The sequence below is a fragment of the Xenopus laevis genome, chromosome 1L (assembly GCF_017654675.1).
Source record: "Xenopus laevis strain J_2021 chromosome 1L, Xenopus_laevis_v10.1, whole genome shotgun sequence".
NCBI lineage: Eukaryota > Metazoa > Chordata > Amphibia > Anura > Pipidae > Xenopus > Xenopus laevis.
This window is the reverse complement of record NC_054371.1, coordinates 37,144,039-37,167,790: the sequence shown is the minus strand read 5'-3', so window position 1 is coordinate 37,167,790 and position 23,752 is coordinate 37,144,039. Positions and strand designations below refer to the sequence as shown.

The 23,752-nt window shown below is 39.0% G+C and overlaps 1 protein-coding gene across 2 annotated transcripts in view; it reads right to left on the bottom strand.

The window, feature by feature from the left end:
* Window positions 1-10,154, bottom strand: part of LOC108698068 (kelch-like protein 5) — a 43,181-nt gene extending 33,027 nt beyond the window's left edge. Inside the window, exon 1 of one of the 2 annotated variants that reach the window (XM_018229140.2) lies at window positions 9,497-10,154. The gene's annotated coding sequence lies outside the window, so the exon portion shown is untranslated. The remainder of the gene's footprint in view (window positions 1-9,496) is intronic. The other variant, XM_018229135.2, reaches the window with a different exon arrangement.
* Between the last annotated feature and the right edge of the window lie 13,598 nt (window positions 10,155-23,752).

Genomic DNA, 23,752 nt, shown 5'->3' with positions numbered 1-23,752 from the left:
CAATTGGGTAAAGAAGAAAATTACCGGCACTCAGGACTTAATGCAAGCGGGCCAATAAACACTGCAAATAAACACGCAGGGCTTGCCCCGCTTGCATTAAGCTTGAATGGCTGCCCCCATAGCAGCTTGTTTATATAAACTATAGTAGTCTTACTGAAGCAAACACACCACTTTTACTAGTGCAGGGCAAGACTACATTATATTTTCATTAATTTTAAACACTTTACATTTTTTTGTGTTACTGTTCCTTTGAGTGCTGTGTATGCTGAGGGGTGCTACACAAGTACACATACATTTATACTATCACATCTTATGCCTAGAGTCACAAGGAAATCACAGGAACATGTAATGTCAAAACAATTCTTTCATTATCAGTATTAGTGTCATGCATGGGTTAAAATGAAACCACCTAAATTATAACAGTCACATGAAAATGATGCAAGACCGGGTTGGATCCAATTTTTATTACTGCCGTCTCTTTCCCACACTGATGGTTCCATAAAGCAGTCCTACGTATTAATTTAAAACAGATTTAGCAACTGTGGAATAACTCGTCTCCCATAAGCCCTTTGGAAATAAAGTTCTTCTACACAATGCATTACTAAATGATTTATGGTAAGTAAGGGAGTTTTTAAAAGCTCTGCAACTAGTTTTTACTATTTCAGGGGCTAACTAAGCAACACATTACATTTTGTTTTGAATATTTCATGCAGATTTTGCCTGACAGTAGCAAGGCCATCTTTATACTGTATGTTCTAGTCAGTGATGAGCGAGGGGAAAGTGTTATACATGTCACACTTTTACCACAAAGTTTAATCATCTTTATATTTAAGCACTCGCAATTGTATGCATTCAAGAGCTAATATATGTTAATTGTTTTATGAATTAATTATGTACTTGGGACCTGGGTTTTCCGGATAATGGGTCTTTCTGTAATTTTTATCTTCATACCTTAAAGGAGAAGGAAAGCTACTGACAGTTTATTGCCAATAGATTAGCCACAATAGTGCAAGCTATAACACTATATTTATTCTGCAGAATGCTTTACCATACCGGAGTAAACAGCTCTAGAATCTCTCTTTGTTTGTTAAGAATAGTAGCCGCCATATTAGCTTGGTGTGACATCACTTACTGCCTGATCTCTCCCTGCTCACTCATATTTCTGGACAGAGATTACAGCAGGGAGGGGAGGAGGGAGGGGGAACAAACTGAGCATGCTCAAGCCCAAGCCCTGGAGGTTTAAGCTGAAATCAGGAAGTCTGATACAGAAGCCCATATGTACACAATAGAAGGAAAGAAATGCTATGATTCTTTTGACACAGGACTCAGAGCAACATTACTTGAGGGTTTAGTGGTGTATTTATATAGACCTTTCTGATAAAGCTTACTAAATTTTAGCCTTTCCTTCTCCTTTAAGTCTACTAGGTAATAATTTGAACATTAAATAAACCCAATAGGCTGGTTTTGCATCCAGTAAGGATTAATTATATCTTAGCTGTGATCAAGTACAAGGTACAGGTATGGGACCTGTTATCCAGAATGCTCGGGACCTAGGGTCTTCCGGATAATGGATCTTTCAGTACTTTGGAGCTAAAGTCTACTAGAAAATCATGTAAACATTAAATAAACCCAATAGGCTGGCTTTGCTTCCAATAAGGATAAATTCTATCTTAGTTGGGATCAAATACAAATTACTGATTTATTATTACAGAGAAAAAGGAAATCATTTAAAAAATTTGGTGATTCTGAGCTTTCTGGATAATGGATCCCATACCTGTATTCATTTGTTTCTATAAAAGTTTTACTGGCTACACTTGCAGCTAAAAGGTTGACTAAGCTGCCATTGTCACAGGTTGGCACACCCTTCCTAATCCTATTTCTGTAAGGCAGCACAAAAATGATATAGTGTAGTACGCAATATACAGGACAACCCATGTGCATGAGTGCTACAACAAGCATTCTTTTCATATGCAGGCATGGGATCTGTTTTCCAGATCTGGAAACCCGTTTTCCAGAAAGCTCCAAATTACGGAAAAGATGCCTCCCATAGACTCGATTTTTCCAAATATTACACATTTTTCTCTGTAGTAATAAAACAGTACTTAGTACTTGATTGAAACTAATATATAATGAACCCTTATTGGAAGCAAAACCAGCCTATTGAGTTTACTTAATGTTTACATAATTTAGATCCAAATTACAGAAAGAACTGTTATCTGGAAAATTCCAGGTCCTGAGCATTCTTGATAACCTGTATTCACCTATAAAACCCTCCATCTGGGCAAAAAGTGCAAGCCTGTGGAGTCGGTACATAAATCCTTCAACGCCAGATAAAACACCAAACAATAAATCACAGTGAGCCCAACTACTCATGAGAAGGAATGGTAATAAGAGCCAAAAATGGTTATATATATATATATATATATATATATATATATATATATATATATATATAAAGCATACACATTACCAAGTCCAGCTTTTTAAAGTACATAGAGAAAAAGAAATCCCAATAGTGTAAATAACTTTATTAGCGTAACTTGCACTCAGCAAACTAGTCTACTTCCATAGATCAGAAGACAAGCTGGCACATAAAAGGTGAATTGGCTCCTAATACATTTGCTCTGAGTTAGGGTGTGCGTGTGTAAGAATTATGAAGAATTTGTCAGTGCTATATAAAAAATATTCTGTAGGGTTCTAACAGTTGCTGTCAGAGGCATTTACTATGGATTACGGTCTAGCACTATAATCAGCCAACCGGGATCCATGTTAATAGCTTAAAAAAGCAGCATAGTCCACGAGTCAGTTAATGGGATACTCAGTAACAGAAGAAGAGAGCTTACAACCCTGAATATACACCTTTTGCGGTATCAGGCGCTAAAGGACCCACGCCAGCTTCAAGGGTCAAACAATCCAATGAAGAAACTGTCAGCAGCACACTGGGGGTTATTTATCAAGGTCCGAATTTATCTCAAAATACGGCTGCTACTCCGATCTAACCCGCTTGGGTTTTTAACGCTTATTTATTATTACATTTTCCTGAAAATTACCTTTCATTATTTTTTCATGAATTTTCCCCTGGGAGTTTTCACCTGACAGCTCCGAAAACATTGTGAAAGTGCCCGAAACCCCCGACACAACCAAAAATCAATGGGACTGTTTCCATTGACTTTTATACAACCTCGACAGGTTTGAGATGCCATGTTTTTATATTCTGGCATTTTAGCCCTCGGGTTTAATAAATTCTGAAAAATGTGATTTTTTTTTTAAAACCAATTATAACAAAAAATATCACAAATTTTTCGGATTTCGGGGAATTTTGGGTATTCGGGGCTTAGTAAATAACCCCCTAAATGTCTGAAAAAGTGTGAGGTTTATTGAACCCAAAACATACAAAAGAAAGAAGCTTTTTTTTGGGGTTCAATAAACCTCACACTTTTTCACACATTTTCTTCCCTTAAAGGAATCCTGTCATGGGAAAACATGTTTTTTTTCAAAATGCACCAGTGAATAGTGCTGCTCCAGCAGAATTCTGCACTGAAATCTGTTTTTTCAAAAGAGCAAACTGATTTTGTTATATTTCATTTTGAAATTTGACATGGGGCTAGACATATTGTCAGTTTCCCAGGTGCCCCCAGTCATGTGACTTGTGCTCTGATAAACAGTCACTCTTTACTGTTGCACTGCGAGTTAGAGTGATATCACTCTCCTTTCCCCCCAGGCAGCTCATCAGCAGCCGATCAACAGAACAATGCGAAGGCAACCAGATAGCAGCTCCCTATCACAATATAACATCTCCCTGAAAGAACAGCACTCAATAGTAAAAAATCCAGGTCCCAGTTACATTGAGTGAGAGAAACAACAGCCTACCAGAAAGCAGTTCCATAGTGCAGCACTGGCTCTTTCTTGAAGCACATGACCAGGCAAAATGACCTATGATGGCTGCCTACACCAATATTACAAGTAAAAAAATACACTTAGTTAGTTAGCTGAGGAATTACATTTTATATTGTAGAGTGAATTATTTGCAGTGTAATTTAGAAATAAAACTACACCATAAAAATCATGACAGAATTCCTGTAAGAATAAGAGCAGGATATGAAAAACAAAATATGTTTTAGGTTTAATGCACCTATCATCACTTATTTAGTTTCATACAATTTTACCCCAAAATCCACATTTATAACACACAAATATCTGAAAAACAGCCTACTCCACCATTTGACTTTTTTTTTTATGAAACTTAACTTTTCTCAAAACTGAAATATATCAAGTGTTTCAAATGTAACATTTTAGTAAACCTGAGCACTGTCTCTGGACAAAGCGAACACTTTTTATTTTATTGATTGTAAAATTACAGTAATTTCATACTTATAATAACCCTGGTGTTAATGTATGTGTCAATATATATATATACTAAAATCTAATTCTGATGGTAGTGAAATCACTGTTATTTTGTGCAAATGCTGCTACCCAGTGTCTCCGAAGCACTACATACTTTTGTGTGATATGCAGTTAACAATAAGGGGGTTATTTATCAAAGGTCGAATTTTAGAGGTTTTTTTTACCTCAAATGAACTCACAACAATGTTTGCTAATTTAAGAAAAAATTAGAATCAGCGAGTTTGGGGTTAACCAAATTAACCGGGTTTTTGGCAAAAAAAAAAAAACTCGAATCGCTCAAATTGATAAGAGTTTTCAGGTAAAACCCTTAGGAAAAAAATCTCGAACATCATGAAGGCTATTAACATCTTTAAATGGATCAAGGGACTTCTGTCATTGACTTCTACATGACCTTGACAGGTTTTAGATGGTGTATATTCGGATTCAAGCTTTTTCCAGGGTCGGGGGTATAATAAATTTGAGTTTTTATTAAACCCAAATATGCGATTTTTTGACCAAAAATAAATACATTTTAATGTGGAAACCACAACACAATCCTTAATAAATAACCACCAAAATGTTACACTGAGTATCTTAACAAATGGCATATTTAAACTATATGTTTAAATATGTTATACAGGTTTCAAACAAAACAATATATCACAGTCATTGCAAACTTCTTTTTGCAAAGCTGTTGCCCCTTGTTTAACATAGTATAAACTTTAAACACTAGAGGGAGATACTGCCCACGTATAACACTGCAGGGGTTATTTACTAAAATCCAATATTATCTAATTTCTTTGAATTAAAAAAGCTTGACCAAACTCCCATCCACGATTTTGCCTTATTTATCATTAAAATAACTCTAAAAAAATTGGATCGGAAAAAGAAAATCTACAAAATCGAGTGAAAAACTTAACCTATGATTTATTCTGACTTTTCTCCAGAATTGCTAGATTTTTCCGGGTTATTCCCCGAAAACCCTGATATCTTCAAATTGGGATAGGGATATTTGCTATTAACTAATAGATGACCTCAACAGGTTTGAGATGGGAGATTCAGATATTTTCAGGGTATAATAAATCTCTACAAATTGTTAGGTTTTGCCCCAAAAAGCCCAACCAGAAAAGAAAATCTAGTTTTAGTAAATAACCCCCCTGCATGTCTGCATATTGAACATAAAAATGTCAATACATATATCATTTTGGTTTAATTCTACCAATTTATAAATAATATCAAGACTAGTGATGGGCGAATTTGAAATTCACGAAATGCCACGGGGCGTCCGTTTTTTGGTGGCGAATTTTCACAGCAGTTTCAAATTTGCGCCTGGCGAAAAAATTTGCCCATCACTAATCAAGACATTTTTCAATATATCGGTTGCAAAGCAGAAAAGAAATGCCAATAAAACCATAATAGATTAATAGCAAAGACCAACTGTAAGCTGCATTGCATAGAGCAGGTGAATGTCTAACATTCAAAGTTGTTCTTCCCCTCTTAAGATCACTGACATACCCAGTGGGATACACTTGTCTTAATGTAAATATATATGTTGTTGAACATTGCACTATTACGGTACTTTAGTTTCTAAGAAAGCAAAGTGTTCATGGCTAGCAAAGAGTGTAAGTTGGTAGTAAGCATAATACACCTATAATTGTGGGTTAATAACTCACTAATGGCTAGCAGTGTAAAATGTGACCTGGCAACTACAGTTCATATAATTAAAGAAGTGGTTCACCTTTCAGTTAACTTTTAGCTTGTTATAGAATGGCTAATTCTAAACAACTTTTCAATTGAAACATCAATTTTTTATAGTTTTTTTTGTTTAATTACTTGCCTTCTTCTTCTAACTATTTTCATCTTTCAAATGGGGGTCACCGACCCTGTCTAAAAAAACAAATGCTCTGTAAGGCTTCAAATGTATTGTTATTTCTACTTTTTAGGACTCATTTTTTTATCCAGGTCCTCTCCTATTCGGATTTCAATTTCATATCAATCCATGGTTGCTAGGGTAATTTGGACTGGAACTGGGGAACTTCTAAATATAAATCTAAATAACTCAAAAACCACAAATAATAAAAAATTAAAACCAATTGCAAATTGTCTCAGAATATCAAACTCTATATCATACTAAAAGTGAATTCAAAGGTGAAAAACCCCTTTGAACAAATACATTAGTAATAGCCAGTGGAAAAGTACAGAACTCTCATAAAAAAGTGGTAAGTCTATGTTGCTAGGTAGCCTAATTTACCTACAGTCATGGGATGGTAATGACTAGCAATAAGTGTAAACAGGCAAGTAGAAGTATATAACAATGACACTTCGCAGGGCTTGCAGTAATTATAAGTTGGCAAATGATGTACACCCACTAAAGTTCAATAGTAAAGTGGTAATGGCTAGGAGTAAATGTAAGCTAGCAAGTAGCAGTGTATACCAATTATACTTCAAGTAATAGGGCTAGCAATATGTGTAGACTGGCAAGTAGTGGTGTACTTCAACTTTAGTTTCTTAGTGAAGTTGTACTGGCTAGCAAACCATGTATGTTGACAGGTGGTAGAATAATCCAATTACAATTCACAAGTAAAGTAACAGCAATAAGGGGCAAGTTGCAATGTACTCCAACAATAGTTCATTAGTAAAGTGATACTGGCTAGCAATAAGTTGTAATTCAAGTAAGTAATGAAATAACGGGTAATGAAATAATGGGTAGGTAGTGCAATACAACTCCATTCATGGGATAATACAGTAGTAACGGCAAACAGTGCGTTACAAATACAGAGAAATTAAAATGTTATGGGGCAGGTAGTGTAATAAACCTACAGGCACAGGAAAAAAGGTGTTAATGGGTAGGTAGTGTAATACATCTCCAGTTATAGGCTAGTGAAGAGTTAATGGGTATGTACAGTGTTACTGTATAGTACAGTGTTATAGGTTGGAGCAGCACTAGCATGTAGGAAGTAGGAAGTAACAGGACAGGATAGGGGCATGATAAGGTACAATTAGCCAGCAGGCAGAGCAAAGCAAAGAGTTAATAGGTAGGTAGAGTAATGCACCACCAGTTATACACTAGTGAAGAGTTAATGGGTAAGTAGAGTAATGCCCCACCTGTTATAGGCTACTAAAGAGTTAAAGGCTGGGTTCACCTTTAAGTTAACTTTTAGTATGTTATAGAATGTCCAATTCTGAGCAACTTTTTAATTGGCCTTCATTTTTTTCTTTTTTATAGTTTTTGAATTATTTGCCTTCTTCTTCTGAATGTTTCCAGCTTTCAAATGTACAGTAGTCATTGCTACTTTTTATTACTCATCTTTCTATTCAGACCTTCTCCTATTCCTAATCCAGTCTCTTGTTCCTAGCAATGCATGGTTGCGAGGGTAATTTGGATCCTAGCAACCAGATTGCTGAAATCTCAACTCCAGTTAGAGGCTAGTGAAGAGTTAATGGATAGGTAGTGTAATACATCTCCAGTTAGAGGCTAGTAAAGCGTTAATGGGTAGGTAGTGTAATACATCTCCAGTTAGAGGCTAGTAAAGAGTCAATAGGTAGGTAGTGCAATACATCTCTAGTTAGAGGCTATTAAAGAGTTAATGGGTAGGCAGTGTAATACATCTCCAGTTAGAGGCTAGTGAAGAGTTAATGGGTAAGTAGAGTAATGCCCCACCAGTTATAGGCTACTAAAGAGTTAAAGGGTGGGTTCACCTTTAAGATAATTTAAGTAGTGTTATAGCATGTCCAAATCTAAGCAACTTTCCAGCTTTCAAACCGGGGTCACTGACAACATCTAAAAACAAATGCTCTGTTAGGCTGCAAATGTATTGTTATTGCTACTTTTTATGACTCATCTTTCTATTCAGGCCTCTCCTATTCCTAATCCAGTCTCTTAACCATAGCGATGCATGGCTGCGAGGGTAATTTGGATCCTAGCAACCAGAATGGCAAACTGAAGAGCTGCTGAATAAAAAGCTAAATTATGGAAAAGCCTCAAATAATCATTAAAAAAACCAACTGGAAATGGTCTCAGAATATCACTAAACATACTAAAGGTTAATTTATAGCTGAACAGCCCCTTTAATGGGTAGGTAGTGTAAAACATCTTCAGGTAGAGGCTAGGGAAGAGTTAATGGGTAGGTAGTGTAATACATCTCCAGTTAGAGGCTAGGGAAGAGTTAATAGGTAAGCAGTGTAATACATCTCCAGTTAGAGGCTAGTAAAGAGTTAATGGGTAGGTAGTGTAATACATCTCCAGTTAGAGGCTAGTAAAGAGTTAATGGGTAGGTAGTGTAATACATCTCCAGTTAGAGGCTAGTAAAGAGTTAATGGGTAGGTAGTGTAATACATCTCCAGTTAGGCTAGTGAAGAGTTAATGGGCAGGCAGTGTAATACATCTCCAGTTAGAGGCTAGTAAAGAGTTAATGGGTAGGTAGTGTAATACATCTCCAGTTAGGCTAGTGAAGAGTTAATGGGCAGGCAGTGTAATACATCTCCAGTTAGAGGCTAGTGAAGAGTTAATGGGCAGGCAGTGTAATACATCTCCAGTTAGAGGCTAGTAAAGAGTTAATGGGTAGGTAGTGTAATACATCTCCAGTTAGAGGCTAGTAAAGTGTTAATGGGTAGGTAGTGTAATACATCTCCAGTTAGCGGCTAGTAAAGAGTTAATGGGCAGGCAGTGTAATACATCTCCAGTAGAGGCTAGTGAAGAGTTAATGGGTAGGTAGTGTAATACATCTCCAGTTAGCGGCTAGTAAAGAGTTAATGGGTAGGTAGTGTAATACAGCTCCAGTTAGCGGCTAGTAAAGAGTTAATGGGCAGGCAGTGTAATACATCTCCAGTAGAGGCTAGTGAAGAGTTAATGGGTAGGTAGAGCAAGAGAGGCCCAGTTGTAGAACGGTACAGTATTATGGGTTGGAGCAGCACACACACATGTAGGAAGTAACAGGACAGGATAGAGACAGGATAAAGTACAATTAGCCGGCAGCACTGTACATTTAAGCAGACAAAAGTTTTGTGGTGCAGCAGATTTATGTAACCCCCCCTGAAACATGACGTTACAACGTTCCGGTCCCAAGCCCAGTGCCATGTGATGATGCCCATGAGCCCACCCTTGCCCTGGTACCTCTCCAGTTCTGTGACAGGAAGCAGGACGAATCCTGGCTGGCAACACGTAGCAACCGGCAACAAGAGGACAGCGGAGGGACTTGTCTGTGTTTGGCAGCGAACTGAGCCGCAGAGCCTCCATGCCTCGTCCCCCACGGCTGCTTACAGACCCCAGGCTGACAACATCACACCCATACCCCCGTTAGTTTTCTGGCAGCACAGGGAGAGGGGCGGGCGGTAGTGACATCAGAACAAGGGCGGAGCTACAGAGCAACAAACATCTGGGAGGCGGTACTAAGACGTGTTGGTGAGGGAGCTGATGTGGACAGACCCTTCTGAAACCGGTTGCAAATGGTCTTTTGTTTTTATTATATGTGCAGCTGTCAGATTTGGATTTTTACCTGCTGGTTGCTAAGGTTTAATTATCCATGTAACCAGAGTTATGAAGCCAGAATGGAAAATAAAAAGGAGAGTGTCTGAACAGAAAGATAAGCAGCAAAAACACCATAACATAAAGTGACACCTCAAAGCCAGTGACCCAGTGACAACCAGAGCCAGAGAGCATTTACAAGCTGGTTGTAACCGGTATAATCACAGAAAACCTTCCATACCATTTTCGGGCCATGTGTTGGCTACGAATTATCGCCCCAACAATTTTAATACAACGGCGATCTATTGTTTAAGTCGATCGGACAGATTCGAATATTTCTTACGACAACATCTCTGCATGTATTGCCTGTCTGACGATATCCGTGGGTGATTGTCACTACTATTTCGGGGACATAACTTTTGTACGATTGTTGCCTTTCAATTAAATGGCCTGATTGTCGTTCGATTTATTTTTCCTACTTTAAATCTGATTGTTTGAAAACCATAAAATCGAGGGCCAACCGAGACGTGACTAAGAATAGGTCCATAGAAGTGATACTAAAAGATTATATAAAGGTGTACTTCCCTTTTTAACTTGCGCCATTAATGCGCTTGTAAATAGAAGAAAATTTGTAATTCATGGTTTTCATAATTATACACTTGATAGTGCCTCCCACACAATAACCCCCCTAAAGCCTCCACCTGCACCCCCCTGCACACTAGGGTTGTCACCTCACCCCTGTAATATGTGGGTGGGGTGGACTTGGGATGGGAAGTGGGCAGGCGAATGGGGATCGGAGAGTGCCGGGCCCCTCTGAAGATTTTTTTGCAGGGGGGCCCAGCACACTCTAGTTACGCTACTGCACTGGGCCCTGGCATTTCAGGTACACAGAGGTCCAAACAGCCCACACAGAGGGACATAAAGCCACCAACCAGAAAAACTGATTGTCCAAATATAATCATTCAGTATGCATAGGTTAATACTTACAAATCTTAGTAATATCCTGATATTCTTTGGCTTCTGTATGAGCAGGTCTTAGCCACCTGTGAGGAATGCAAGCAGCCACTGAGCCATTCCAAATACTCTCTCCCAAATGTGTTGATAGGTATTCAAGAGACCTGGGACCAGGGCCAGACTGGGGGTAAAAAGCAGCCCGGGCAAAAAAAAAATCAAAGCAGCCCACATGTATTGGTTTTTGTACACACTCATATATTGGGGTAAAACTGCAAAAAAATATGTGCATAAAGAGCTGCCTTGTAAAATATGTTTAAGATTCTGCAGCCTTGTGCCTTTATATACCTTGATAAATATAGTGTACGGCACAAGAACCATGACCGGGCCAAGTAGTGTTGGACTGAGGGCCCCCCCAGCCGCAAAGTCCAATCTGCCGGGAAACCACCTCCGTGCGTGTGCACACCTTTTCCCTTAGTGACTGGGGTCCGGGAGGTTAGGAGTAAGTACAGGGAGTGGGTCTGGGCTGGCAGGGGCCCCACCGAGTGTACATACCTTGTGGCGGCAAAAAACCGCCTCTTGTAACTTTAAGAGCCGAACTTCCGGGTTTTAACCCGGAAATTCGGCTCCGCTAGTGCAAAGAGTGCTATTGCGCTCAATGCACTAGCGATACTGCCCCCTGAAACCCGCTCCGACGCTAATTTTTAAGCGCGGAGCGGGAGAGGAGGGGGGCGGCATCTGGGCTGCTGCCTCAGACGGCAGCAGCCCCAGAATCGGCGCTGCATGTGCCTCCTTTGAACAGGGGAGGTGACAGGTCCAAAATACTTCTACAGAAGGAATGTTTTTGGATTCGTAAGCTAAATAACCATGCACCTATGGGACTCAACGAATATTGTTCATTTAATTGTTTTTTTGGATTAACGCTAATATGAGGCTAATGTAACTCCAGACATTTCACTTTGCAATTACTAAATGCTTTTCTTATTAAAATGTTGCTGTTTGGTGGAAGTTAGGTTGCAACCTTTTTGAAACTATGTTTTGTGTATTTACTCCACACATTAATTGCCACTTTCTGTAATTTTTCCTCTTGGTGCAGGGCTTCACCTGGTCATGTGACCTTGGGGGTGTGCACCTGTGGTGAGTGTCATACATTTTATTTATTTAAGCAATCAAATCCGCTCAGGTTTTTTACGCTTATTTATTAATACATTCTCCTGAAAATTTGCTTTCTAGGGAAAAAAAAATTCCATCCGATTTTTAAGATTTTTTTCGTAATTTTCACCAGAAAACTTCGCGATATTGCACGAACCCCAGCGAACATCAAAAAAATCATTGAGACTTCTCCCATTGGGGTATATTTATCAAAGAGTGAAGTTAATAGTGAAGTTCCGCCACTAGAGTGAAATTCCGCCACTCTCCATTCATTTCTATGGGATTTTTATAGGCATATTTATCAAAGGGTGAACTTTCAATTCACCCATTGATAAATACGCCTTTCAAAATCCCATAGAAATGAATTGAGAGCTGCGGAATTTCACTCTAGTGGTGGAACTTCACTCTTTGATAAATTTACCCCATTGACTTATATGCAACCTCGACAGGTCTGGGATGCCGGATTTTCTGATTCTGGCTTTTCCATCCTTGGAGTTTAATAAATTACGAAAAATTTGTGATTTTTTTTATAATAAATAATCACAAATTTTTCATGATTTTTGTATTCAGAGTTATTAGTAAATAAACTCATAGTGTATGGGTACCATTCTATTCCTGTTTCCTATTAAAAATAAAGGGAAGCACAGCCTTGATTTTCAGCTCTACTTAACCAAAATACAACAAATATTAACTACGGAAATAGTGAGATGGAAATCTAGGTTCTCTCTCTTTATGATTTTCTATTATGACACACTATTGTATTTTTTTGTATTTACCATTATTGCCTCCCCCTGTAAAGAGGAAATTTTGTTTAAAGATATTGTGGCTGGTCTCCCACTACTTAGTGTCACGGTCGGCACCCTAAATTCAGAATTCAATGCTAAGCACCCTGTTCTCGGCTCTTGCTTCCGCCTTTAACAGCCACCTTTCACCTCGGGAGGAGCCATTGGCTAATCGGATGCCGCCAGGTCTTATTAAGAGGGGTGCCAAGTGAAGGGTTCTGAACAAGCAAAGGGGCACGACGGTTAGTTTTTTGAGCAGAAGGTCACAATGTAGTCAAATCAGGCCGGGGCAGGCAGAGTACTAGAGGAGTCAGGCAGGCAAGGGTCAAACAAGGAGATCAATCAGAAGGGATACGGATACAGCAGAGTCGTTACCAGGCAGGGGTCAGAATACAGAAGTCAGAATCGCCAAAAAACAGGCAGGGGTCACAACAGGTAATCAGTCAGAAAACAGAAGCTTAAACAGCACAGAAGCACCAGGAACTCACTAGGAGAAAACCTATAACGGGCAGTGAAAAAATACAAATTGTGCCTTTAAACATATTTGAATTTCGCGCCACTGCGCACTGGCGTCAACCTATACAAACAGCAGAAGCGTGCCGCGTGCGTCCTAGTGCACACAGAGGAGAGGCGTGGTGGGTGGCGGGCTTCCCCACCGATGGCGTTGTGGGCGTTCCTGCCGATGGCGCGCTGGGCGTCCCCGCCGCATCACTAGACCACCACGTTACACTTAGGAGGTGTTCAATATACAGAGGGTTTATCTGTGGATTGGTAATTTGCCTTTGCCTCATCAATTTTCAAAATGTCAGCACATGAATGTTACTGTTTGCCCTTTTTAGTGCAATAAATTGAAAAAAAAAATAGATATTTCTTCATTGAAACAATAGTAAAAAGTATTTTTTAGTGCAATCCTGGTCTTTCAGTTGACTGTTTAGGGTACATTTTGAATGCTTTTCAGTGGCAGGAATTAACATAAATGTGAGTGCAAATGACAGGGAGTAGGTGACTGAGCTATTTCTGTTGATGACCAGATGAGGGAAAGCAAACCAGGGTGACTCTTAGGGGCAGATTCACTAAGGGTCGAATTTCGAAGTTAAAAATACTTCGAAATTCGACCCTCGAATTGAAATCCTTCGACTTCGAATATCGAAGTCGAAGGATTTAGCGCTAATCCTTCGTTCGATCGATCGAAGGATTTTTCGTTCGATCGAACGATTAAATCCTTCGAATCGAACGATTCGAAGGATTTGAATCCAACGATCGAACGAAAATCCTTCGATCAAAAAAAGGTTAGCAAGCCTATGGGGACCTTCCCCATAGGCTAACATTGACTTCGGTAGGTTTTACCTGCCGAAGTAGGGGGTCGAAGTTTTTTTTAAAGGGCAAGTACTTCGACTATCGAATGGTCGAATAGTCGAACGATTTTTCGTTCGATTCGTTCGATTTCGTTCGAATTCGAACGAATTTAACCAATTCGATGGTCGAAGTACCAAAAAAATACTTCGAAATTCGAAGTATTTTTCATTCGAATCCTTCACTCGAGCTTAGTGAATCTGCCCCTTAATGAATCCAAGTAGACATGTCTGCATTGTGTAAAGCACTGCGTATCTTGTCGGCGCTATATAAATAAATGATGATTGTGTAGCGACTTCTAGTAAAAAAAAGTACGTCTCTTTGGTAGTTGTGTTAATATGAGACACTCTATTGGATTGAAATAAAACATGGGCTAATTTAGCTCAGTTCACGCTGTCTGTAATTTTCTAACCACTGAACTACTTGAAAAAATGTGGGTAAAAATAGGGGAAATGCTTATATGCTAGGACTGTTAAGATTGCTTTAGCTTGGTTCATTGATTCTATTATGAATGCAAAAACCAGTAGCTGAACTGCAGGAAATGACTACTTGTTTCAGGTCTTGTAACGGAACTGCTGAATGTTTCACAATGCAGTGACAACCCACATGGATGAAGATGTCTAAATCTGCCATGGTAAAATTACTTATGGCAATAATAATCATATTTATTATTTGCATCCCTGAATTATTCAAGACACTGAAAGGTAAGTTATCACAACGTAGTTACACAGGCTTTAGATCTCAGTACATCTCTTAGGATAGTGCTAAAGATTGCAAATGACTATAGCGTACCTTGTTTTTCCTATCATGCCGGGATCATAATTAGGAGTGAATCTGGGAGAATCCAAGATGAATATGGTCAGTCAGTGACCTGGTCTTTCAGTGCACTAGATGCAGGGACCCAATAAATAACACAACGTTTGGGAATAGAACCCAAGACCCCAATACCTGAAGACAGCAATACTAACCCCCGTGCCACTGTTCTGCTCACATGTATACATTATCATTGTTTCAAGATGTTTTCTCACTAAGCATTTGATGTTACATTCATCCAGCTGATAATTTTAATCACTTTCTTGAGTTAGCCTGTCCCCCCCCCAAAAAAAAGATAAAAATGTAGAAATTTACAGACCTGTCTTACCCTCACTACAATCAAAATATAAGATCTTTGTACTTCTTTTACTCTGGCCGACATTCACGACTCCTTGTGTGGGTAAATGTAAAAGTATTATATAATGTAAACAGTGATATTCTGAGACAATTTATTGGTATTAACTTTTACATGTTTATGTTTTTTAATTCGTTTTTTACTGTAGAACCCCAGTTTGGAATTTCTGAAGCTAGCTGGCCACTTCATCCGAGGAGGATGAAGTAGAGGGCTCGAATAGGAGGATTCTAAATTGCAAATACAATGAGTAATGAGGTCCTAAGAAAAGGAATGCCTTGTGATGTTGTTCTGCATAGAAAATGAAGTTAGTGGGCAGAGAAGAATCATCTGAAATTTCTCTGGCCAATTCTAAACAGAGCGAGATTTATTTTTTTAAATCATTTTTTGATTGGTTGCTTTTTGTATTAATGCTCATTTCCTGTGGGTGACATCATAGCCCATGATTAAGTGCCCTTGTGGGTACGAAACGCGTGGGGCGGATGGAGATGCAAGTATACTTTTTAACTTTGACTAATAAAGATATATTTTTTTAACTAAAATATTTTGGTCCTGTGGATCCGTTTGGGTGCCAGACAGCCCTGCTCTTTTTTTCGAATTCTCTGATTATAAGAGAAAGCCTTGTAACTCTAGAAACAAAGGAAGGTAGAAAGAGAGTAGCGTTGGGGTACCCTGTGATTAGGGTGCCAAACTTCTCAGTTCTGGCTCTGAAAACATATAATATAAATGCAAACATCTATTCAAAAACAGATCAAAATCAATTTTAGCTACCGCATTTTCCTCCTATAAATGTGATAAAATCTTGTTGATACATATTCTAAAGGTTATCTCTTTTGTAGGAAACTCGATGAACTTGTCGTGTAGCGATACATGTTCCAGTGACACTACCCGAACTACTTTAATATGCTTTCTGCAGCAAAGGGATGGAAAGAACTTTTTGGAAACCATCTCAACAAACAAACAAAATATATCAAACATAGTCCTGAATGTGTGCATTAATACGTCTCATGATCACCCGCAGAGGTTTCGTTGTGATCCAAACAGATATTGGGATCATTTGCATATGCACATGAACTCAAGTGGTAGGTAAAATGTCAAATTTGGAATAAGATATCTCAATTTATAGAGTTTTTTGTTTAAGAAGCTTACATGACAACAATGTGCAGTTAAATTGATTTTGATATTTTTACTTAAAGGAGAAACAAACCCTTAATGAAAAAAACCCTACCCCCTACCATACATAGACCCCCCTCCCTCCTCCCCCTCAGCCTAGCTGCCCCCAGGAAAATGCCCCTAAGTCTTTACTTACCCCTCCGTGCTGATTCTGTCCAGCTACGTTCACGGCAGCCATCTTCTTCTCTTCAGTAATCTTTGGAATGAGACCGGCAAAGCAGCGCATGCGCAGTTGTGGCAATTTTCTGTTTCTCGACAACTGTGCATGCGCCAAAACTCACGAAAATTGCTGAAGCGCCGGTCTCATTCTGAAGATTACCGAAGTGGTTGAACATGGCGCCCATGAACTCCGCAGGACAGACTCTGCACGGAGGGGTAAGTAAAGAGTTAGGGGCACTTGACCGAGGGGGGGGGCAGCTAGGCTGGGGGGGAGGTGGGCCTATGTAGGGTAGGGGGGTAGGTTTTTTTTATTAAGGGTTTGTTTCTCCTTTATGTCTGCAAAACAGCTGAAATTCTAGCCATTTTGGAGTCATTGTTGAAATGCCTTCTAAGGTAAGGTTATCACCTTTAGGTCAGCACTATGAGGCACAGCACCGACATTGGTGCTTTGCAGCCCAAAAAATGTCCACTATAAGAAAAACCAGTCCTTGCTTGTTGTATATAACAAGCTACAAATCCATGTTGTCAACAAAGCCACTTACAGAAAACCTCTAGGCTGTTTAGGCTGTGTCATTTTTAGCCATATTCATTTTTACGGTTTAGTTCTCCTTTAACTTTTTAATGAAAGTATACATGAATCTCAGTGTTACCGGGCAGAATAACAAATAGTAAGCATCATACTATGTGCAGGGACTTGGGGCTAGAAAGATGAGGGGGTGAGTAAAGGCTAAATGGAGAAAACCAAGGAAACCAAAACAATAAAACATTTTTTTACATAGGTAACAGAGCACAAGTATCATTTGAAATAAGAGGAACATATCTTGTCCACCCCTACAAAGAGCATCATTTCCTTCTGGTGAATTCTAAAGAAGACGACAAAACTTCTTATAGTTTCAGCCTAGAAATACACCCACTGAATGTCAGTGACCGGGAAACAACAGACTCTTTTGATTCTCCTTTCCTCGGACAAGAAATGAAAGGACAGAATGGTCACATCAGTGTATCTCTACAATATGAGCTCTATGTGCCATGTAAGTTATAAGCTCTATTTACCTGTTAATAGTAATAATAATAATGAATATATTTGATGTAATATGATCTATTAGTGAATCTTACATTTTCCCTATGTCTTAGAAATGCAATCATTAAAGGGGTGGTTTACCTTTAAGTTAACTTTTAGTATGTTATAGAAAATACTATAGAAGCAACTTTGCAATTGGTCTTCAGTACCTTTTTTTTACAACTTTTGAATTATTTGCCTTCTTTTCTTTTAAATCTGCTCAGATTTCAGATTAGAGTCACTGACCCCATCTAAAAACAAATGCTCTGTAAGGCTACAAATGTATTTTTATTGCTACTTTTTATTACTCAACTTTCTATTCAGGTCCAATCCTATTTATATTCCAGTCTCTTATTTAAATCAATGTATTGTTGCTAGGGTGGGACCGTAGCAATTAGATTGCTGAAGTTGCAAACTGCAGAGCTGATGAATAAAAAGCTAAAAAACTCAGAAAACCAGAAATAAAAAAAAGTGAACAACCTCTTTAATAGTTAAATAAATTGCATTGTCTTCCAACTCACTGCCTGAATTCCTTGGGTCTGAATTCTGTATGGCCTGCTATTAAGGCTGGCAAAAGCTAAATGAGCATTGGTTACTCTGACTCTGGCATATTTTGCACGTTACCACTGAGTATCTGTAGATAAAGATAATGGGGCAAATTTACTAAAGGGCGAATTTTCGCCTGGGAAGGCTTTGCCACACTTCGTACCACTTGGTTAGGCGCAATTTCGCTACACTATACTAGTTCTCTGAAAAGCGAAGTTGCGTATCGCCAGCCAAACGCTGGTGCAGCATTTCAGAACGAAGTTTTGCAAACTATCATTTCTGCCTAGCGAAACTTCATTAATACACTTACATAAGTCCCAGATATTACAATGTCAGTTAGGGACAGGTTCAATCAAATTAAATTCATTAACCGGGATTACATAACACCGTACAGGCTGAATAAATTGTCTAAGCTCTGGCGAAATGGGTAACAGTATGGAAATTTCGCACGTTAGTGAATTTGAGGTGTAACGATCGTTCGCCTGAGCGAAAATTTACCTGACAAAAGGGCGCAAAACTTTGTTAGCGATGAACTCATTCGCTAGAGAATTGTCCTCTATGCCTGTTTCTAGCGACGGCCACTTCACCCTTTACTAAATTTGCCCCTAATGATGGTGCAAAATGTATGATTGAACTAATATCAATTTCAATATATCATTACATAATAGATACCATGTCTGCCTAAGTAGGCAAATTGACTATAAAGGTCTGACCACACGGGCAGATTCGGGGAGATTAGTCCCAAATCGACAAATCTCCTCTTCTTCACTGCGACTAATCTCCCCGATCTGCCTTCCGCCAGCTAAAATGAAAATTGCCTAGGGACAGGCACACGGAGCACTTCGTTTTCTGAAGTCGCCCGTCCGTGCCTCACACAGAAACTTCTGGCGACTTCGGAAAATGAAGCGATCCGTGTTCCTGCCCCCAGGCGATTTTCATTTTAGCCGGTGGAAGGCAGATCGGGGAGATTAGTCGCCTCGAAGAAGAAGAGATTTGTCGCCTGGCGAAAAATTACGTGATAAACAGCTTTATAAACATTTCAGAATGTGAGATATTACTTCCGGAGCATTTCTGGCCTTCCATACTGTCTCCAATTAATATTCCGTATAGACAACTAAAGAATTTTGCAGAGGCAGTTGTTATCAACTCTAAAATCTGTGATGTGTTATTGCTGCAATTTAATTATATTTTGTTTACTTTAAACAGATTATTTGGACACTCTTGGAATTTTCTGGCTGGTTCTCATTTCAGCGGTGTTCCTGCTTGCGCTCTACAGTGTTGTATTTAAAGTGAGGAAAATGTCTGCAGCTAAGATTTGTAAGTAGAAGGACACTAACTTTTGGCATCCCCAACGATTAGTAAGATTCCTTCTCTTTTAAGCCCCTTCATTAGCGACGAGCGAATTTTTTCGTCAGCCATGGATTTGCAGCGAAATTCTGCATTTCGGTATCTGCAAAACTGCGACAAAAATTTGTGCAGAACAATTAGCCAAAAATGCCACCAAAAGAAAAAAGTTGCCATACGGAAAAATGCCCATTGACTTTAATGCAAAGTTGTGCTCACCACTAATTTTTAAAACCATTAAGTAGGGGGTGCAATTAGGCTGTGACCACAAAATACATACAGACAGATACAAGAGTCCTCGGCACTCAACCCATTATCAATTTATTCAAGACATTAAAATATTTAGTGCATACAGCTTCTAAAAAATGTCTTCCCCTTTAAACAAAACAGGGATTGTTTGTCCATATATTGCAATATATTTAAGCTGGCCAACTACATCAAAGTCATCCCATATCTGGCCAGTCCTATGCTCAATTTTCATCTGATTCATTACGAATTCTATTGCTTCATTATACAATTTACAAAGGGACTAGGTTTTACCTGCAACTTACTTGCTGCTTTCAAAGTAAAACTCCCAAACTTGGCTGCCCTTTTATTAGACACCAGTGGGATCACCTGACTATAGCTGGGAAGGGTGGGAGCTACAACATGGAGCTGGTCACTGCTCCTGTATAACTATAACAAACAAGGGAAAGTTGTGCTCACCACTAATTTTTAAAACCATTAGGCTGGGGTGCAATGATGGTCCTCTCTGCACTCAACCCATTATCAATATATTAAAGGGGAATTCAACCCCCCCCAACTAATAAAAAGACTGAAACACTTGGAATTGGTGCTGAAAGAAGGGTTCTGGGTTTTAAGAGAACTGAGCCAACTTTTATGAGCTATGGCCTTTTATGAGCTATGCACCTCAGTAAAGACTGAGCATATTTAATGGTAATAACTATAAGGATAAAGAATATTTTAATTACATTTTCTAAAGGGAGATGTGCTGGAGTACTTACAGTATAAAAAAGTAACAAGGAGGGAGTTGAGGTTGGTATTAGTCTTGAAAATAAGTAATGTATTTGAAGTTGATATCTACTGTATATATGATTAATGGAGGAGAAGCAGCAGGTAATCAAATATAATAAGATATATGTTGTTAGACTATATGATCAGAAGTTTAAACACAATATCTATAGGTGTATTTTCTTAATCTTCATCTGAAGCCAAGTATAACAGTTATGGCACATAGAGCAGACCATACAAACATGGCTACTCCTCACCCCAGAATACAGCCTGTTTGACTGGCACTTGTTACCAGCATTTAAAAGCAGGCCTGCAAACTTTTTCCAGTAGGGGAAACTGAGCAATTGTGAAGTGAGTGGGACAAACCTTAGGTTTAATCAGTGACGTAGGTAGCTCTGGTGGTCAAAACACTGTTTGTACCATAACTATAAAGGCTAACGAGATTGAATAAATCAATTATGTGGCAAAATTTAAAGTTAAAAGTATACAGGGAAATAATAGTAATGTGAGTTTGTTATCTAATATTAACCTCCCATATACTGGGATGCTGTCTGGCTGTTTTATGGTGTAGTTTTTATTTCTAAATTACACTTACACTGCAAATAATTCACTTATATAACATTTTAGTCCTGAACCAACAAGTGCATTTGTAATATTGGTGTGCCATCTCAGGCAGTGGCGGAACTACCGTGGGAGCAATGGGTCCAGCCCGCGCGCCACTGAAATGCGGGCCATACGGAGGGGGGCGGTGGCCCGGCTGCGTGTCACGCATCAAGGCCCGTCCCCCTCTAGTTACGGTACTGATATCAGGTCATTTTGGCTGCCCATGTGCTTTCATAAAAAGCCAGCACTTCATGATTTAGCTGCTTTCTGGTAGGCTGTTGTTTCGCCAACTCAATGTAACTGAAGGGATCAGTGGGATTTTTACTATTGTGTCAGGGAGCAGTTATCTTGTTACCTTTCCATTGTTTTGCTGCTGGGGAGAAACGGAGGGGGTGATACCACTACAATTTGCAGTGTAGCAGTAAAGAGTGACTGAATTTTATAAGAGCACATGACCGGGGCAGCTGGGAAACTGACAATATGTATAGTCCCATGTCAGATTTCAAGATTAAATATTAAAAAAATCTGTTTAGTCTTTTGAAACATGGATTTCAGTGCAGAGTACTGTTGGAGCAGCACTATTAACAGATGTGTTTTGAAATAAAATATGTTTTCCAGTGACAGAATTCCTTTCAGCTTAAAGGAACAGTAACACCAAAAATAAAAATAGTGTTCAAAAGGCACGACAATATAATGTACTATTGCCCTGCACTGGTAAAATTGGTCACGGATCACCCCCTTTTGTTCCCACACCCCACCGGCCCATTCATTTTTTTTTAGAAAAGGTGGCAACCCTATGTGCAGGATACACGGTAGATAACAGGTAACTTCTGAAGAATCTAATACTAAAGAGCTTATCTGTTATCTGCTGTGTATCCTGTGCTTTTTCAGCTTTGAATGGCTGTCCCCATGGCTACACAGTGACGTATTTATATAAACTATAGTAGAGTTTCTGGAGCAAACACACCAGTTGTACTACATTTACATTACTTTAATACACTTTCATTTTTTGGAGTTGCTGTTCCTTTAAGCAGGTTCAATTTATAGGTTGCTGCCCTCCTGTGCCCAAACCATAAAATTACACTTACGTCTAACAAAATGGTTGAGTCCTTTTTCACAGTTTCTGTCACAATATGAAGAGTTATGTAGTGGTGACTGGATTTAGCTGGAGTTCTAGACTGTGTGTAACCATGTGCCACCAATAGCAATATCAATAACAATATATACGAATAAATGAAAGTAAAGGAAAGAAAACAAAGTTGTATACATGATTTGACTTAATTTTTCTTACCCTGTTTTTAGAGGACAAAAACAGTAAGGGCCATGTGTCAATGTCTCGCTCACTGTCCATAATCCAGGAACACTGAATGAAGTTAGTGCCAAGGACAAATGGACTAAGCTCAAGAAACGAACCCACTCTTGTTCAGTCTGTGAGAGATCTGTGGATGCCAAGAGAAACCAGGTCGAAGCTGGGAAGGACTTTGGAGAATCCAACAGACAAAGAAAAAATGGTACAGTAAAATGACTGGCACCCCAACATTGCAAATGTGCATGCTCAGCCTCAGCTTCACAGGTGCCATAATGACTGACACACCATTGAGCTTCAGTGGTATATCCAAAAAACAAATGTTTATCTGCTGTGCCCACTGCAAAGACTCTTCTTTCCAGCCACAACAACTTCGCTGCTTACCTGTACCTGCTGCAGAAGAGCAGAGCTTTGCTTGGTGGGCATCTTAATGTTTGGCTGCATCCCTTCTGGTCTGTGAGCTCTGTTCCAATGTTCTATCACACCAGCAAACTCACCCCAATCGATATGCCAATGAATCTTTTTTACAGATATTTATTATTGTTTATTGTTATCATATGACTGTCTGGTCTGGTATTATGAAAAAACAAATCAAACGTTTTTTATATCATCCAGCTGCAATTCCCTGTACCGCCACTCAACAAGCAAAATATTATTTTTTGGCATTCTTTTCGTTATAATTACAAACAATGTTTCACACTCACAACTTTTTAACTTGTTGTAAATGGGGTAAATCGTCTGCTTCAGTAACAAAGAATGCCATCTTCCGAGCAACAACGACACAAGCATTTCTAATGAAGATATTAAAGAGCAAACAACTTATTGGATGCCATGGGTTACTGCACATGGGCAAATGTAATGCCTTTTATTACAAACCATTAATTCTTTGACACAACCACACTCTGAAGATAATAGAATCCATGTAACCAAGATTGCCAACAAAGACTGCCTGCAGTTATTACTGTAGTAAGTGTACTTTAAACCTGACATACCTCTAGCTGAAACCCCTAATTAATTAATTCTCTTAGCATGCGTTTACTTGGGACAGTGTGCCAATAGTAGAACAAGAACCTCTGCTTACAAATGTCTCTGCTGAGGAACACACCTTCCCTGTATAAACTATGCAACGGTGTGATCTAGTATCTGGAATCCATTTTCCAAAACAGTAATGCTCAGGCTATTCTCTGCAGTTGATGGTGATTTGCTATAAGGTAATGCATTGTACTTGATGTTAATTAGCCCAAGATATATTCACTTTGATGGCAAAACAATTACGTTTTAAGTTTAAAGGTAAGCTTAA